The sequence below is a fragment of the Euprymna scolopes genome, chromosome 6, assembly GCF_053919585.1.
Source record: "Euprymna scolopes isolate OS-2025 chromosome 6, ASM5391958v1, whole genome shotgun sequence".
In the NCBI taxonomy this organism is placed as follows: Eukaryota; Metazoa; Mollusca; class Cephalopoda; order Sepiida; family Sepiolidae; genus Euprymna; species Euprymna scolopes.
In genome coordinates, this window is record NC_136487.1 from 13137582 (window position 1) to 13156876 (window position 19295).

At 35.5% G+C, this 19295-nt stretch overlaps 1 long non-coding RNA gene across 1 annotated transcript in view; it reads right to left on the reverse strand.

Moving 5' to 3' along the window:
- Nucleotides 1-16388, reverse strand: part of LOC145278301 (uncharacterized) — a 34369-nt gene extending 17981 nt beyond the window's left edge. The window contains exon 1 of the long non-coding RNA XR_013868352.1: nucleotides 16292-16388. This is a non-coding gene — a long non-coding RNA (uncharacterized LOC145278301). The remainder of the gene's footprint in view (nucleotides 1-16291) is intronic.
- Nucleotides 16389-19295: the final 2907 nt, after the last annotated feature.

Genomic DNA, 19295 nt, shown 5'->3' on the forward strand with positions numbered 1-19295 from the left:
AAATGTTCAATTTGGTGCCGTAACTGACCAGACCACCTAGCAAGGGTGGGTTTAAAAGAAAAAAAGAAGAAAAAAAAAAGAGTTTCGTTGCCACGGGGAAAAAAGAAAAAAAAAGGACAAGAAAAACAATAAAATGTATGGAAAAAAAGAAAAAGAAAGAACAGTAGAAAAAAAATACAAATCAACACACACACAACGTAGGGTCCATTAAAACACTAGGCGAATTAGAAAAATAATTAAAAAAAAGAAAATCAATACACACGTACAACCTTTTCACGAAGAAAGAAAAGGAAGACATACAGACACACAGATGTAAAACTTTATATATAGAATTAGCAAAAAAAAAATGTTTATCGCATTAGGAGACATAGAAAAAACAATAGAAGAAATTGAAAAAAAAACAGCTATGACGATAGACATACAGATAATAAATTGTATATTTTTAATGAACAGCCAGTGAGTAAACCAGAAAAAAAATAGAACATATGACTTTAGTAAGTATGCGTCAGGAATGAGCCTTTCAGCTTACCAAAAGATAAACACGTCAATCACAAATATGTGTTATGAATATTTTGTTGCATTTTTAAACTGTGGGAAACTAAGTGTAACTTTTGATGAAAAACAATGGAAAATGTGATTTTTTTTTCCTTTTTCACTAATTGTACGATTTTTTTTTTCTTAGGAATTTTTTTCTGACAGGGACAATTTTAGTTCCATCGAGTGTTAGGATTGTCTGAGACTTTATAAGTGAGTCGTTTTATTTTATTTTAGAAACGACTATGTATTTTAATTGTAAATGTCTAGGTATTTTTTGTAAACGACTGTGATTTTTCTTTAATTTTGAATTCTGTGGAATGGTAAAAGATGATGCACTATGCAGCCGACCTAGTTGATGACGTGGTCAAATGGGTTTCCACGGATCTGTGTTTTGTTATTTGGAATTTTGTTGTTAGTGAGATGGGACTTTGTGATTGCTTATAGGATATTTTTGTATTTTTTAATTTATTATTTTTATGTAATTGATGTGTTGTCAAACGGTATTGGCAGAATTTTCTTATTCTTTGACATGTATTTTTTTTTTCGCAGAATGGGGAGGTGGAATCTTTGCTTGTGGGGTCTATTGAAAGAATGATTAATAAAAGAAAGAACGCGTTGTTAATTAATTAATTAATCATCATAATAGTAATAATAAAATAGGGAAAAAGAGAAAGAAATAAGATTTAAACAGTGTAATAAATAATAATAATAATAAAAAAGTTTCGGAAGAGTCAAAGGTTCAGTCGGTATTAATTTCAATTTTCGAAAAGTAGAATAAATGTTCTATTCGACATGAGTGACGTTTTGACCACATAAGTAAGGTAGAAAAAAAAGGATAAATATAGGGTTAAATAAACTATATGAAGAAATGAAAGAAAAAAGTGGGGCGTGAATGGAATTTAATTTCTGTGGCAAGCATGTTAGAATTTTGGAGAGGTGTTGAATTACATGGGTAGTTATTAATTTCATTATTCTCGAGAAATGATTCGAATTTTATTTTTTTTTATCGTGATTTCTATTGATTTCGAGTAGAATCAACATGGAGTAAGTTTGAGTACTTCATGTGTGGAAATCCGATGTTTTCCGTGAAGCTATGTGTCTTCAAAGCAGGTTGCGCTTACCGACTTTGGAAAAAAAAAGTTTTTTCTGACATAGCAGTAAACGGAATGTATTCTGTCCAGCGTGAGCGGATCTAGTTGTAATCAACTTCAGGGAGCAAATAAAATGCCCTCTGACATGGCGTAAGGGGCAGAGGGGGTGCAATGGCTGACGTGGCCATTATGTGACGAATCGCTCAAGAGAAGATGAATGAAATATGTATGCAAGTACTTAGGAAAATAGAAGGCTACCCACCATAAGGAATGTTAAGAGGTTTTTTGTTTCCCACAAAATACTAGTAATAAGAGTAGGCTTATGATAAATAGGATAAGGCTTGGGATGGGAAAATTTTTTTGTGTGCTACCTATGGGAAGAAACGCTGATCTGTAAAGCCAAGGACGATGATAGTCCGTTTTGAAGAGGCAGATGGACCTCGATTTTATTATTTGGTTGATTGCCGAGAATTTATCGATCACGCGTAGTGTCGACGGGAGTAAAGGATGCTCCTGAAATTCTGATTTAAATTATGAAGAGACCATGGGGTCACAGGGAGTTGTTGACCTTCGAGGGCGCAAGGATTAGAGCCACATGGTATTATTTGTTGATATTATTTTACTTAGTATATTCAATAAAGGTATGACAGTTTTCTTTGCCAGTGGGTTGATCATATATATCCCATTCTTAGTAAATGTGGGAAGTAGAAAATGTATGCCTTCGCCATATATTTTGATAAAAAGGGGGAAGGAATGTTACAGAATAAGAGAGAGAGAGAGGGAGAGAGAGAGAGAGAGGTGAGTAAACGTGGAGTGTAGACACGTTTACCAGAACCGAAGGTCAGCTGACCAGATTATGTATGAGTGACGTGGCCAGGTTGGCTAGATCTGTGAGATTTGATTTGGGCTTTGAAGAAGACGGACGGCTTCCCGTTGTCTCCCCCCTCTTCACTGGGGAGGGGGGGGGAGACGAACGCTGACGTGTGTAGAAGAAGAACCCACACAGGCCGATTTCACTTCCACCTTCTGCAGGACCTCTGGGGAAAGTGAAATAAAAGCTATAAAACCCATTCATCGTCTTGGAGTGATAAATCTTCGTCAAACAGGTATCAAGTCTCCCTCCAGGATGAGAAATTTCCAGATGGCCCAACATCGAAGAAGCAGAGGTAGGTTCTGAAAATACATGTCACACACACGATTCCCTTTATGATAATTAAACACACAACCATTTATATTAGAGACAATCATGCGCACACGGAATCCTTTTATGTTATACACCAAAACGTAAATGGTGCGCCTCGATGATAACCCCAGTGAGAACTTAAACGATAAGATATGTAACACTATGGATTTTAGTTTTTTGGTAGTTCGAAATCTATAAAGATTTATCATTTTATTATTAATACGAGCCTTGGAAAGATAAGTTTTAAACAAAAGCAAAGAAATAAAAAAGCAATACAAATAATCGTTTTGGGTATTGGAAGATGGGCATAATTTTTTCCGATTCCGATACCCCCCAAAATCCGATTTTTCCAATTCCTGAGTCCGACTCTTATTAATTGTCCTAACCCCAGTTCATAGTTTATGTTGGTTGACTTCCATATTCGATGATTTTCTTTAAAATTTCAGCTGTTTTTTTGTTTCCATTTTTATTCGCTGTAGTCTCACTCTCCCCTTTTCTTATTATTTACTCAATAGGGGGTTGCATAGATTTCTCTTTGAGAACAACTTGTGGTGTTCTCTGGAGTCTGAGTGACAACAGGTCTCCCTACATTTTCAGTATTCTCCACCTCTTCAATAGCCATGATGAATTTGCATTATCGTAGCAGCCGCTTACCATTGATTTCTAATTAGCAGCGATCGTTGGTTTTCACTGGAAATTGAGTGGCAATAAGCCTCGCCAAGGTCCCAGTCCTCTTTACACTCAACCAGTGGAGGTCTGGCTAGTGCTTTCACTCCTTGGTCTTTCTATCATCCTTGGCCCTCTTCACTTATTTGATGTGGCGCCAGGTTACGGTAACACGCACACACACAGAGTTTCAGCTTTCATGATTCTACGTAATGTCCTTTTGTGTTTTATATCTACAGCAAGTTCTCTACACCCGGCTTGCACCTGTAGCTCATGTGTGTTAGTCTCCGTATTTCAGCCGGTTTCATTATTGTTATCCGTTGTATCTTATCAGCCATCCATCTGATTCCAATTTCTCCCATTCTTTTTTAAAAGTTTTTCGGTATTGTTCCTAGTGCTCCAGTAGTAGTAGTAGTAGTAGTAGTAGTAATAGTAGTAGTAAAATTTTGACCCAAAACTGAAGAATTATTTATGCCAAATTTGGTGCAATTCTGAACAATTGTTCGGCATTTTATAAATGACCTGCAAATAAAAAGTGATCAACGATAATATTATGGACCAATACACTTTTGACATATCTTACCTCAACGTTTTATTCTACGGTATCCATTGTTAATGTGTGTGTGTGTGTGTGTGTGTGTGTGTGTGTGTGTGTGTGTGTATTGTATTCGTTGGCCGATGGGGCTTATCAGTTTTCTCTGTAAACAATCAGATGACGTCATCAGTCGATGGAAAAGCTGGCGGTCAAGCATAATTATGGTGAGACAATCGCGTGCAGATTGGATCAGATGTTGTGGGTGATATGTGTAAGGTTAGACGGGTTAGGGGAGAGGTAAGATGTATCAACAGAGCCGTCCTGTTCCACACACACACACGCACACGCGCGAGGTGATCGCACATGGACCGAATAGGGGATTGGGTTGGAGGGTAAAAGAAGACGATCAACAAGTGCGGTCTAAAAACCTTACGGTTAGAAGAAACGACACAACGTTGGCGGCAATGAAAAATTATTGGTTCAGCTGTAAAAAGAGACACATTGCCTATTCGCATAAAACAGTGCAGGCGCATTCGTCAGTGAATCAGAAAGAGAGAGAGAGAGAGAGAGAGAGAGAGAGAGAGAGAGAGAGGGAGAGATACAGACAGACAGTCAGAATTTCTCTCTCTCTCTCTCTCTCTCTCTCTCTCTCTCTCTATATATATATATATATATATATATATATATATATATATATATATATATATATATTAGCAGTTCAGTCCGGTTACGTACTATTCATAACTTGCCCTACGTGTAAATACACTTCATGTAAGATTTCAAATGTTTAGACCAAAATTTGTCTGAGTAATTTCGTAGAGACCGTAGAGGTCAATTGTTTTCAATTTTAACCCAGATTATGACCCCTTAATTCACAAATCAAAATACAAAGTTTTACACATGTCCAAGTTACCTACATCTAAAATTTAAAGTTTTTAGATCCAAAATTGGCGGAGGAATTGGGTAGAATCTGCAAGGGTCAACTCTTTCAACTTTGACCTTTTGGCAACCACATTTTCGACCCAAAACTGATTAAAATTCTTGCCGCACATCTGAATACCCGTTATGCATAAATTTCAAATGTTTAGACCAAGAATTGGCTGAATACTTTGCTAGACACCGCAAAGGTCAAATCTTTTGAACTTTGACTCCTTGGCAGTTCAAATTTTCGACCCGAACCGATCAAAAAGCTTACCTTATCTCTGAATACTCTTTATGTAAACTTTCAAATGTTTTGATCAGAAATTGGCTGAGTAATTTGGTAGAGACAGTAGAGGTCAAATTATTTTAAAACTTTGACCTCAATTTTGACCTTTAAGATTTATTTTTTGGGTTCAAATCAAATTGAAAATTTTAATCTATGTCTAAGTAACCCACATTTAAGATTTTAGGCGCTTAGACCCAAAATTGGCGAAGAAAGATGGTAGAGTTCTCAAAGGTCAAATCGTTGAACTTTAACTTCTTGACGGCCAAATTTCTGGCCGAAAACCGATTAGAAACATTTTCTCAAATTTCAGTACTCCCTATATCAAATCTCCAGTCATTAGACCCAAAATTGGAAGAGTTATTTGGTAGGAAAATGTACACACAGACACACACAGGCACACACATATGTGTGTGTGTGTGTGTGTGTGTGTGTGTGTGTGTGTATGTGTGGAGAGAGAGATGGTGAGAGAAAGCGAAAGGTATCGGAAAAGCTTTCTGTTATTTTTAACAATGTTTGCTTATATATGTGTGTATAACACACACACACACACACACACACACACACACACATATATAATTTGATCATTTACTTTAAATGTAAATCATTTTTTCATATACTAATCGTAGTAGATGAAAAAACATGTTTCATAATTAAAATATTATATATATATATATATATATATATTACGATTAGTGTATGAAAACTGATTTAAATTTTAAGTAAATAATCAATATATCAAGTTTGAAGAAGTCCAAGCTCAATTAATGCCATTTTTGGATTCGAGAGCATATATAGGGTAATGTTAGAGTTCTCATATATATATATATATATATATATATATATATATATATATATATATATATATATATATATATATATATATATACTCCTATACTTTTTTTGTATTAGTATTCAAAATTAAAACCCTTTGTTAAAATAAAACTTTGTTATAGACGGGTCGTAGAACTGAATTCATCTTCAAAAGATCTAGCAGATTTGCATATTTTTAAACATTCATTTTAATTAATTCTCTATTAGTTTTTCAGTTTTTCCGTTTTCTTATGGGATGATCATCTTTAGTTAACTATTATGTGTAATTATATTCATTCAGATATTCTGCATGATTTATACTTACGTAATATTTGCTTAAAAAATTTATAGTAAACACAAACACCTTTTCTATATATATATATATATATATATATATATATATATATATATATATATATATATATATATATATGTATACGTATATATATTTGTTTAAAAATTTTACCTACCAAATTTATTTGTCAGTTTTTTTATCTACATTATGAAACTTAATATATAGGATATTCGAACCCATGCGAAACTTTATATTTGAATTTTAACTGCCGAAAATGGGTGCAAACGTGAAAATTAAAGACATGGAATTTGCCAGGTGAAGGTCAAATGACGGCATTACGAATATACATAATAGCTATTGGTTCATGTTTTAAGTTTTAGTCTAGTAGCAAACGTGTCTTCTTAGCTGAAGCATTCACGTCAAAGGAAAAAGTAATTCGTAAGCCAAACGGTTTGGTTTCGATTCTCGTTGGTGGCGCAAAGGTTTTTTTTTTTTAACTTTTAAAATCATTACTGTATATTGGGTCCAAAATAATATAATAATAAATACGAAATCTGCATTAATGAAAATATCATATTTAAGCATATTTTACGACTGGGCATTGCCGGGCGGCCTGCTGGTATATATATATATATATATATATATATATATATATATATATATATATATATATTGTTAAAAATAACAGAAAGCTAGTACTTAGTTATCCGTTTTTAATTCAGGAGGTTGTGCAAGATGAGCAAAGGTATTCTCCTCCTGCAAGACAACGCCCCCCCCCACACACGTGCATGCGACTATGAAATCTTCTTTCATCCCTCTACTCCCCTGACTTTGCACTTTCTGTCTTTCACCTCGTTCAATTCATGAAGTTGTTTTTGAAAGGAAAGCGTTTCTCAGATGAAGACTTGTTTCTGAAGTCATGTCTTGGTTGGAGGACCGACCTGAGGTGTTCTACAAAAACAGTCTCCAGAAATGCATTACATGTGAAAAATACGTAACTCTGAATGGTTCCTATGCAGAAAAAAGACTAATAACTGTGCAAAGTTTCGTTGCTCTACTGCTATGAGCAGTGGGTCAAGGGCATTACTTAATGAACATCTCTCGCATGATGCGTTGAAAAAATAGGAAATGCTTGTTGCAACCAGCTGTCAATAGAGTGCTCAATGAACAGGCATTTTAGAAAACAATAATTTGAAAGCGCTTGTGTGTGTGTGTGTGTGTGTATGTGTGTGTGTATGTGTGTGTATTTGTGGTTGTTTGTTTGTTTGTGTTTGTGTGTGTGTGTGTTTGTGGTTGAGCATCAGTCATAATAATTTTGTTGGCATTCGTTTCCTAGATATCTTTCTATTAAGAATACTTTCTAGAAGAATATTGGATACTTGCAGGAGGGACCAATTGAAAGTTGCAAATGTCTTCAAATGAAAATGTTTCTGTAGCACGTCCTTTATTCGAACCCGGCATAACTAAGTTTTCAGTTCGTATCGTCACCCACTGAAGCACTATTACGTCTCCGTTGTGTGTGTGTGTGTGTGTGTGTGTGTGTGTGTGTGTAATGATGCCGAATCCTTTGTCCCATGGGATTGCTGAAAAGCCAACCATAAAATTTGGCAAGGCCCGAAGATATCAACAAATTTTATCAAGGGACGAAAATAGTAATCGAGACGAAAAAACAAACAAAATAAAAAAAAAAAGAAACAATAAAAATAAAAAAAAGACAATAAGAAAATCCCCTTATTGTCACGTGATGTTACAACAATGGCGCCCATTAAACTGGGTGTGTCGAATTAATTTTGCTTACATTGTCACGTTTTATTCGTTTTATTTATTTTATTTTTGTTTTCAGTCTCTTTTCCTCCTTTTTTATCATGCTAAAAACGAGATCCGGGAAAACAGGTTTATCCTATTGTTATCCTTGCTTTAATTTTGTGCAAAAAGGGTAAATTGCAGTGTATTTTCAAGCGCATTAATTAGATTTAACCAAACTTCCTATAGAATAAACACAACTTTCTCTTTCCTTTGTCATTGCGTCATTAAATGTGTTACAAACGTTTTCTTATTTCCTTTGTTATTGCGTGTGGGGGAAATGACAATGGTCACGTGGTTAACGGTACAGACTGATGACCTAGGTGATCCAAGTTCGAATCCAATTTGTTCCACAAAATTACTTTAACTGAGGATGTTGGTAACCTTCATGTGATCCTTCCTTTAAATAGCCGATGTTTTTCAAGATAGAGTTATGATTAGAAAAATATCGGGGAAACCAATGCGAACGTAAATGGATGGAAACATTAAATATTGCCAAGACTAAGCTTCTTCGCTTTAATAATTACAACCGTTTCAACAACTGATTGACATGACTAATGCTACAGCATCTGAAAACTCTTTGTTCCAACTCATCGGCTTAACATTCACAGGCGATATGAATGCGAACAAATACATCGAGGACATTGCCAAGGCTTCTGCTAAGAAGGTAGCCTCTCTCTACCGTAATAGAAAATTACTCACACCTAAGAGTATTGTGCATTTCTAAAAGGTCACTACTATATATGGGCTGATGCATTTGCCACTAGTCTCTCGCTCTCAGACAAGTGGTGATTCCTATGTAAAAAAAAAAAAAATCCCCAAGCTAGTATGTCCCACACTATCAACCTAAGGCCGACCTCTGTCCGATCGCATTCCTGTAGTTGATTTACAAGTATTTGGTGGTGAATGTGCTTCGATGAACTCCAAGTACCCGTATTCTCCTAATGTAATTACCCCCAGACTAATCAGATAACAGCAACTCCTTTTACTTAAATAGTTTCTTTCCTAAAACTGATAAACTTTGGAATTCGCTCTCGAGTCACTACTCTACTGCACTGAGACGAAGTTCAAGTGTAATGTGAACAGACATCTCGCTGCTCAACTCCCTACATAGTATCTCTGCAAATTTAGCCCCAATTGAAATCAAAGTGGCATTGTGCCTTGTTTGGGGTGAAACAACAATTAAATAAAATGTCAACAATAGAATCTTAAGATTCATACGATAATGATGATGATGATGATGATGATTACGTTAGTAGATGTGGTACAAACGTTCGTTTATTTTTTACTTTGCCTTTTTGCTTGTCTATAAATTCACTTTATAATTTACTAGTCTGGGTGCCTGCGTTTCCCGCGTGTTTGGAGGTGTGTGTTGAGCAAAAAAAAAAAAAGAAGAAAAAAAAGAGTGGTAGTTGGCAGGCAGGCTCGAACCTGTGATGCTAAGGCGGAAAAGAAAGTGAAAGAAAATCTAACGTCTTAGTCGATATCGCCATGACGCGACCGGAAGTTAAAAGTGTTGACATAAACCGAAGTCAATCCAACGGTGACGACGACTTGTTAAAATGTCGGCGACAAAAAAAAAAACGACCCCTCCTTGTAGAAAATTGGCCAGTTGAGGGTTATTGACCAATGTTTCGATATTTGTCGTCCAAGACGTCGAGCTTCAAAATGATACCGATATTGTCAGGATCCGTCGCCTCTGTCGAAATTTTTTGCGAGACATACATACATACAAACATTTTAATAGACAGATGAGATGTATATTATAGACTAGATTGGGTGCCCGGCATTACTCGGGTGTTTGAAGGTGCGTGTGAGCAAAAAAAAAGTGGTAGTAGGAAGGCAGGCAGGCTCGAACTCGTACCACGATGGAGAAAAAGAACGTGAAAAAAAACCCCCAAAAAACGTGACGTCTTCGCCGCTGCGTCCATCGCTAACTCGGAAGTGGTAAAGGTTTAAATTAAGGCTAGTCAATCGAAAAGACCGGATGACTTTCGAAAATATCGGCGAAAAAAGAGACCACACCCTGAAAAAAGTGCCCAGTTTAGGGTGAAGGAATTAATGTTTTATTCAATTTTTCGATATTTGTCGTTCGAGACGTCGCGCTTCAAAACGATAACGATTCCATGAAAATTCGTCGACTCTGTCGAAAGTTTTAGGCATACATACATGCATACGTACATATATTTAAACAGACAGGTGAGATTTATACTATAGACTAAACTGTGTCCCCAGCGTTGCCCGGGTGTTTGGAGGTGTTTATTGAGCAAAAAAAAAAAAAATGGGAATAGGCACGCAAGCTCGAACCCGTAACACGAAGGAGGAAAAGAACTAAAAAAACAAAAAAAAAACGTGACGTCTTTCCTGTTGCGTCCATCGCGAAACCGGAAATGACGAATGTCAATATTAAGGCTAGTCAATCGAAAAGAGTGGATGACTTTCGAAAATATCTGCGAAAAAAGCAACCCCTCCTTGTAGAAAACTACCACGTTGAGGATGAAAGAATTAATGTTTTGGGCTAATTTTTCGATATTTTCGCCCGCAAGGCCGAGGTTTGAAACGATACGGGTTTCATCACTTTTCAAACCATCTGTCAAAAGTTTTAAGTATTTATATACATGATGATTGCTTTCCAGGTGATCGCCGTCACATTGAGTTTTCCCAATCTTGTCGTCCATGTCATCTCAGATGACAAGATAGATCTCAAGTAACATCTGTACATCGTTGTATTAAAGTGACAAACGTTTTGCGACACGAGTGCAACTCTCTAAGTCTCAACAACAATAACCCAGTGACAAGCCATTGCAAGATGACTGGTAATTGCTTTGACCGCAGATTTCTCGTAAGAATTGTCCTCTCTTAGAAGGATTGCCTCCACCACGGGTTATAGGAGCTCCTTCTACCCCGCTAATGTCATTTACCCATGACTGGAAACCAGAACATGGTCCACACGCCGGTGGGTCATGAATGGTGCAGTCAACAGGGCCTAAGCTCTTCTGGAGGTTTCTGTCAGAGTTACCTCACCCTTAACCTTTGGTAAAAAAAACTTTATCCCACAAAGCAGTGGGGATTCAGTTTTCTAGCTCTGAACACTCGCCATTCACCGGAGCCCCGTTAACATGGCAGAACTCACGACGTGCACGTGGGGATGATTAGATTGGGAGAAGCTATCTATGACGCTAGAGCATTTGTGTGTTTTAACACACGCCCACACCAATCCTTGAACTACATACATACATACATACATACATACATTTAAACAGAGAGGTGAGACGTATATTATAGAAGATGTCCCTCTGTTATCAACCGAAAATTAAAAAAAAATGAAAATTGTACATGTTTAATTATCTGAAATGATCTTTTTGCATCTTTTCAACAGTATAAAAAAATACGTAATTCATTAATATTTTGCCCAGAAAAATGTTCATGTATCAAAAGTTATCTCCCCTCTCACGGCGAGATGATGTGCCACAAGGGTCGTAAAGTTGGATTTGAAAAGCAATTTTCCTAGAGGAAGACTACTCCGGGCTAAAAAAGAAAAGAAAACTAAGCAGGCTGGTCAGCATTCCGAAGAAGTACTCCTCAGGCGAAGAACAATCAACTAGCTCTTTTTTCAAAGAGATAATGCAAAGTGTGTTAATGTGGACCTCCTCATATTGCACAGGACCAAATGCATACTCTAAACCAAGAGGGAACAAGCCATCTCAACAATGGCTTAAACTCTGTAGGTTTAGATGCTGAGGGAAAATTCAGGGATGATGGCTAAAAAATATCAAAATCTCTAAAATGTATTTTTTTTTCTTTTGAAGTTTCAAATCTGTTTTCTTTTTCCTATTTCGTCTGTTACTAACTGTACAGAAACTAAATAAATATCACGTAAAATACTAATTATGTATACAGTCAATATCCTCAAAATAATAACTTATGTAGTGTATATACCAATGGTTAACCACTTACCAAGCCGAAAAGCCACTCGAAGTTAGTGAAATTTCAGTTTAATGATGGAACAGCACATTGGAATAAGTGGAAAGTAAATTTTACACTTTTATTTTTTCAATATATTTTTGTAATATATATATATATATATATATATATATATATATATATATATATATATATATGATTTCAAGATTATGAGAGTTTTTGAAATATAAAAACAATGTTTTTTGTATTTAATATTACATTTTTATATTTAATATTTAATTTTTTATATTTCAAGCGGTCCTCCGTTCTTGTTCACAAAAATGTATTGGTCACAAAAAGTATTTTTAGTTTCGATATTTTTTTTTAACACAAAAGCGGATGACCGCTTGAAATATTCCAAATATTTCTCATATGTTATATTGCCCCTCTTTTGGAAATAAGGTACGATTATGCAAATCTCCAGTATCAAATCATCCTTATACAATGTGAAATTTACTTTATGTATGAAAATCAAAGAGAGGAAATAAAACATATGAGAAATATTTGGAACCATAGCAGCAAGTTTTTGTCTCCACTCTATCAAGGCCAGGGGTTTTGGGAGAAATATCAGATATTTTGTAATTCATATGCAAAACTAGGAAAACAACTGGCAATGATTGAAATATTGTTAAAGGTGCAGTATCTTTCCACCCACAAAAAATTCATTTGAAATAATCACTATTGAGGTTTTCGCGGTTACTGAAAAGGAAAACAACAGTAAAAATGCCGTGAAACGAGTAGTTTCCAAGATATGAAGATATCATTGAGTGCAGGATCACTTTTATATATTTATTTAGTAAAATGAAAATCCACTTTATATATATGTCATAACAAGCCAGCTTTAGTTTTGTTGCTTTGGGATGAATTTTGCTTCGGATTCTTTTGCTTGGTTGTCTCCCCTGTGGCCTTGCCAGACCACTAATATATATTTCTGGAATTTATATTTTTCCTATTTTGAAGCACATCTTCTGTATTCTATCTATTTATGTGTGACTGTTGCTATGTGTGTGTGTGTGTGTGTGTGTGTGTGTGTATCTTATGATTTGTGTGATGGCAGTATCGATTATATGTACAATGAAACACGTGCAACACATATAAGCAAATATAAAAATGTCATTTATATTAAAAATACTATTTTCATCATCAAATAAATATAAAACTACTCTTTTATTGTAACTGGAGTGTAATTTTAAAGTATATATTCTCTGAAGGCCGAAATACACTTTAATTGAACTTATTATTCGTAACAACTTTGACTATTTTATAAGGAATTTATACTTAATAAAGTATACATTTTATATGCTCTCAATCTGTGTGTGTATGTGTGTGTGTGTGTGTGTGTGTGCATGCATGTATGTATGTATTCTGAGAAGTAAACGTATATGAGTAAGTCAATATAAAAATACGTGTTTCTGATGTTTTACACTTGGGAAAATATGACGTTTGTGTAGTGCCAGACATATTTTTCTTTGTAGGGATCCACATGCAAAAGTCGGTAAGGCTGATGTCGTGTTACTACAAAGTGAAATGAAAGGCTTATCTTTCTTCCGTTGAAGAATTCTCCAAGTAAATCCCAAATCTTCTTTGAGCTGACCGAGAAATGAAGATTTCAAAACACACAAAAAAATAATTATCTTTTACTTTTGTTATCGATTTTACGTAGCGTGCGTGCCGGCTGGTGTAAGATAGAAACGAGCGCTCAACACGCCCCTAATGTCTTCGCTCCAAATTCTTTGTTTTCGCGCACAGAATAACGAATGTCTTTTATTTACTTTTAAAATAAACTCACAATTAATACTATGTCAAAAGATATTTCAATTCCAAAAGCGCATTCATAATTAAATACCAAACTTAACCCTGACCTAAAACAATATCCGATGGTGAGGCCCCGGCTTGCGGGCCTTGGGGAGTGTGGAGCCACCCTTTAATTGCCATTGCTTCCAGGTCCACTCTGACCCGGAGTGGTAGTACCTGTTAGGGTCCCAACTATGGGTTAAATAGAATTCGACTTAAAAAAATATACTCCATTAAAAAATCGTTCCTCATTGTTATTTGTTTGCAAACTGAACTCGTGAGGATTCTTTGTTGGAGTGACGACTCGATCGATAAACAATCCTGGCCTTGCACGTGTAGGTCGATCACAGCGTTGTGGTGAGTGAATATATGGATGTGTTCACACAAATACCATTTGGAAAAGGCATTCATATATAATGATATTCAAACTGAATCTCGTGTTAGGAGAGAGTTGGCATAGATCAGGGGTTCTCAACTGGGGTCCGTATGAACCCTAGGGGTTTATGAAATATTTCTGGGTGTCCACAGACAAAATATTACCAATTTGCGTAGTTTATGAATAAAACTAACTCATAATGTTTTCTTTATTATCAAAAGTTTAATTTCTTCTGCAATTTTGGTTTGACGTGAAAACAGCTGCAGTAAACATTCATTCGAAGTTGAGTGTATTTTCTAGATTTCCAAAAAATGCCATAAAATTGCCCTGAAAGCAATAAAAAGTGATAGAAGCTGGCTTTAAATATGCGCAGTTCTTTTTCTATTATATTTTCTGCCTAACCTTTGCTTCACCATACTATGACTAATAATTAGGAGAGGGTCTACTAAAGAAAAGAAGGAGAAAAGGGCCCATGAGTAAAAAGAAGGTTAAAAACCACTGCTACAGATAAACTAAAGAAAATTAGTTGAATACATAACTTCATAATGGGACAAGAACGCTCAATTTTGAGTCTCTATCGTCATACTAGAACGAGAAAGCGCACAGGCAAGTTCAAGGAGAGGAGCCTATGAATAAAAAAGTTAATTAAGGACAGTAAAGAATATAATTTTGTAAGATCGAATGCTTTCAACCAATTCCTACGAGGAAAGCACAATCAAACATGGCGCGTTTGTCGAATATGAAAGTCATGGAATATAAAGATAAAACGAACTAATAGACCAGAGAGCTTCATTAAAACGAGATAAATAGTCATTACGTGATAATGAAGGACGATAACTTCGCATGTGTTATCTGGTACGACAACGTTACATTTTCCGACATGTTGCGTTTCACTGTCATATTTTTTAATTTACTTTACGGCAGGTCGTATTTCACTTTTTACATTTCAGACTCTTTATTTTGGGGCATATTCTCTTAGTAAACTAATCTAAAATCTTACTCTTTTCGAAGCAATGGCCATTTGATTGTGTCTTTCGAAACTTCAAGCGAAAGGGAATAGATGACCTGAAACATTTTCGGGACGAGATGCTAGTCTAGTGCTTAAAGATGAACATCCATGAGGATGGAGAGGCTTATCTGGATGTTACACATAAGGATGACACAACGTCAGAAAGAATAAGGTGCAGAAGCAAAAAAAAAAAAAAAAAAAAAAGGTTACGTTGCAATTCCATTTACAGTTAGGGATATTTTCATGCTATGAGCAAGTAGAATTATTTAGGACAAATCTAATATTAATGACTAATATTATGGTTTTGGAAGTTGTGAGATGAGGATTGATAATTCATATTATTTGGATTATTCAAATTATTTATCCTATCTTGACTGATATTTTTACAGCATTTCGTTTGATATAACCTTCGGCCTTTTTCATGTGCATTTTGTAGAACTCGGAAGTTGTTCTGCCAAACTCGGAAATCTAAAAACTCATCGTTGCAAAATAAAAGGTTCTGTTTGAAATGCTGTGCAGATTCCCGAGTTTGGCAGAAAGATTTCTGAGTTGGACAAAGTACACCTGAAGAGGGTAGAGGTTGTGTCGACCAAAACGTTGTGAAAAGATAAGAACAATAGGTATTATTTCTTCCTCTTTATGTTTTCTCCTCCCACAAACCCCGAAATCACCGGGTCTTTTTTATCGCAGTTTTATTCACCCTTATGACATCGGTAAGCAGTTGCATATATGGAAGCTGAGACTAGTAACATGACACGTTTTCTTCTCTGGATGTTTTTCTCATTAAACAGACCATTATAACCGGATTTTCACGGCTTCTCGGCCTCCGTATTGACAAAGCAATTACATTGGTAAATAATATTACTAATATTATTATTATATTTGGTTTATTACTCTTTATGCATTCGTTTTTATTCTTATTGTTTTTATTGTTACTGTTGTGTCTGCACAAATAATTTACAAGAACACGAAAGTAAAGGTATAAATAATATATTAGGAAGAAAAGTTATATACATATTTACATGTCTTCGGATATACTTCAGTTGAAGATATTCCGGCAGGTGGCGTGTTGCATGTCTTACTGGAGGCAGCATAAGCGTCTTGCCTATTTGACGGTCGTTGCCGAACTCCCCCGGTATTGGTGATTGATACCTTTATATATCTCAGTCACCCGCATATGTTAATTAGTGGGCGTCTCCACAACAATTACTAATAGTTTTGTTTTCTGTTTTGTGCGTAATTGGATACCTACATTTGGTTTTTATGACTATTTGTTAAATTCAAGATATTTTTCTTCTTTTATTATTCCAGTAATTTTCTTTCATTTACTTTTATTGTTATTAAATTATTATAAAGTTTCGTCATTGACTAACTACTTTTAATACTATTACTCTTAATGCTAGCACAGAAGTATTTTCAGACCTCTGCACTTGAAAAACAAGGAGCACAAGGAGAGAATTTGGCCTATTCCTATTTTTTTTTATTGTTTAATTATTATTAATTAATGTTATTATTGTGGGGAAAAGAAGTAAAGAGAGCGAGACAGAGAGTCGAATTTACGAGGTTCTTTCGTAGAAAATATATCAACATAACAAACAAGGTTAACTCTCAATTTATAAAAGGAAAAAGATTTATTACATTTTAGGAAATATTTTCATTGAAAATAATAGTTCATTTATGAGTGAACAAAAGGGGGAAATTAGTTTGAGATTTCGAGGAAGTTTGAGTTAATAATTCAAGAACCGTGATTAGTTCACGGGTCTGTAAATCGTAAAGAAAATTTCCTCACTCAACTATATAAAATAATTTTCACTGAAAGTTTTTGAGTAGAGTTAATTAATCGCTCTGGAAGGTTCATTGAAAAATGTGAGAAGTTTTAAAATAATTATTTTCATAAACATAATTTCAAGTGAGCATACGATAATAAAAGGGGGAATGCAAAAGTTAGTTACTGTTTCTGTGTCTGTGTATTCGCCTACATTGTCTGATTAGCTGACTGTTATGTTCAAATTATATGTTATTGTCTGATTAGCTGACTGTTATGTTCAAAGTGTTGAGTTGCAGACAGTAGTGATATATGCCTTCCAACACTATCTCTAAATTTTTGTTAACTGTTTTTTTTTTTGGGAAAATACAGAGCTCTTTTAAAGATTCTCATCGGCTCCCACAGACATCGAATTTCCGACAGCTTGGAAAATTCTCTGATTGGTCAGAAAATCAAAACATTGAATTTTTAAAGTAATTTAGTAAAAAGGCGCCTCTAGCCGCATGCGCAGAAAACGTTTCGGGGCACTTGAACTTCCGGCAGCGAAAGAGTGAACATCGTAGCTCACCATATAACTTTCCGCCCAGTAAACGGAGTTTAAAGGTTCATCGTTCACGATAAAATAGCTTTGGTTTTCTTTGTGGAGAAAAGTTTGGTAGGATATTTACATGTAAATGTAGGTTGGGGATTTTTTTTTGTGTTTTTTTTTGTGTTTTTTTATATATATAAAAAAAAAAGGAAAACAAAATTTACTTATTAGCGAAAAGATGAAGCATGTGCTGAAGGATTAGAAAATTTTTATTTCATTTTTATTTCATAATAAAAATATGTGTTGTCCTTCTTCCACCTGATGGTTCTTCCGGACTTTGATTTGGTTTGTTTCTTTTCAACCTCTGTATCAGAGGAAGATACAAAAGTGTCAGATACTGGAAGGGGTGGAACAAAATCTTTTGACGTTGTTGAAGAATATGCAGGCTTCAATCTATCTATGGAAACGTTACTGTGTACATCATCAGACATTTTAATAGTTAAATATTTGCCATGACGATGTACTACTTGGAATGGACCTGTATATGGAGCTTCCATAGATTTTCAAATCCTGTCTGTTCTCAACCAGACGCTGTCACAAATTTGAATATCCTTAGGAATGTACACAGTAGGTAAAGAATGGAGGTGTCCACTGGATAATCCGTCTGTGTCAAATTTCTGCATCTCCTCAGCTAGAGCTTTTATGTGAGCATCTGTTATATCAATGTTTGCATCCTCGTACGGATCGATTAAAAATCTAGGTATATGTGCATTAGCACCCGTAACTGCAGTAAATGGTGAATAATTGGAATCGTTGGGTGTAATCCTGATACCTAGAAGAACTATGGGAAGAGCAGACAACCAAAATTCTCTTCTGGCAATAATTGCTGTCTTTAATGTTCTATGTGCTCACTCGATCATTCCGTTTGCTTGGGGATGGTACAAAGTCGTTCTCAGCCTGTGGAACCCTATAATTTTAGACAGTTCTGAGAACAGCTCAGACTCGAATTGGCTACCTCTGTCTGTAACGACATGGAGGGGCACACCAAATCGCGATATCCACAGATCAACAAAAGCAGTTGATACTGACGCTGCAGTTATTTCGGTCAATGGACAAGCCTCTACCCATCTCGTATTTCTATCGATGCATGTTAATAAATAACGATAGGGAGAGAAATACGGGTCTGTTTTTCTCTTGACTGGTGGTAGAGGGCCAACAATGTCAATGTGTACAGTTTGTAATCTGCTGGATGGCAATTCAAACGGATGCGCGTCACTTTTTGTGTGTTTGTTTATCTTTGCTTGTTGGCAATACTGACATTCCTTGCACCATTCCTTTATTGACTTGGCCATTTTGGGCCAAAAATATCTGGAAGTTATCATTTTAGTTGAAGCAGCAATTCCAGGGTGTGACAAGTTATGTAAACTGTCAAAAACAGATTTCCGGAGCTTTTGTGTGACAAAAGGTCGTGGAAAAGGTAATGACACGTCACATAATATTGTATTATGTTCATTAATCTGATACGGCTTCAGTTGATCACATAGAGTTTTCGTTTCTTCATCAGTGGTTTGGTGATTGGCCATCTCCTGTAAGTCACAAATATCAATTGTGATTGCATACGCTGGTCGCGATAAGCAATCAGCTACAATGTTCTGTGAACCTTTTATGTGTGAAATATCAGTCACATATTCACTCAAGAAACAAAGGTGACGTTGTTGTTTATCGGATTTTA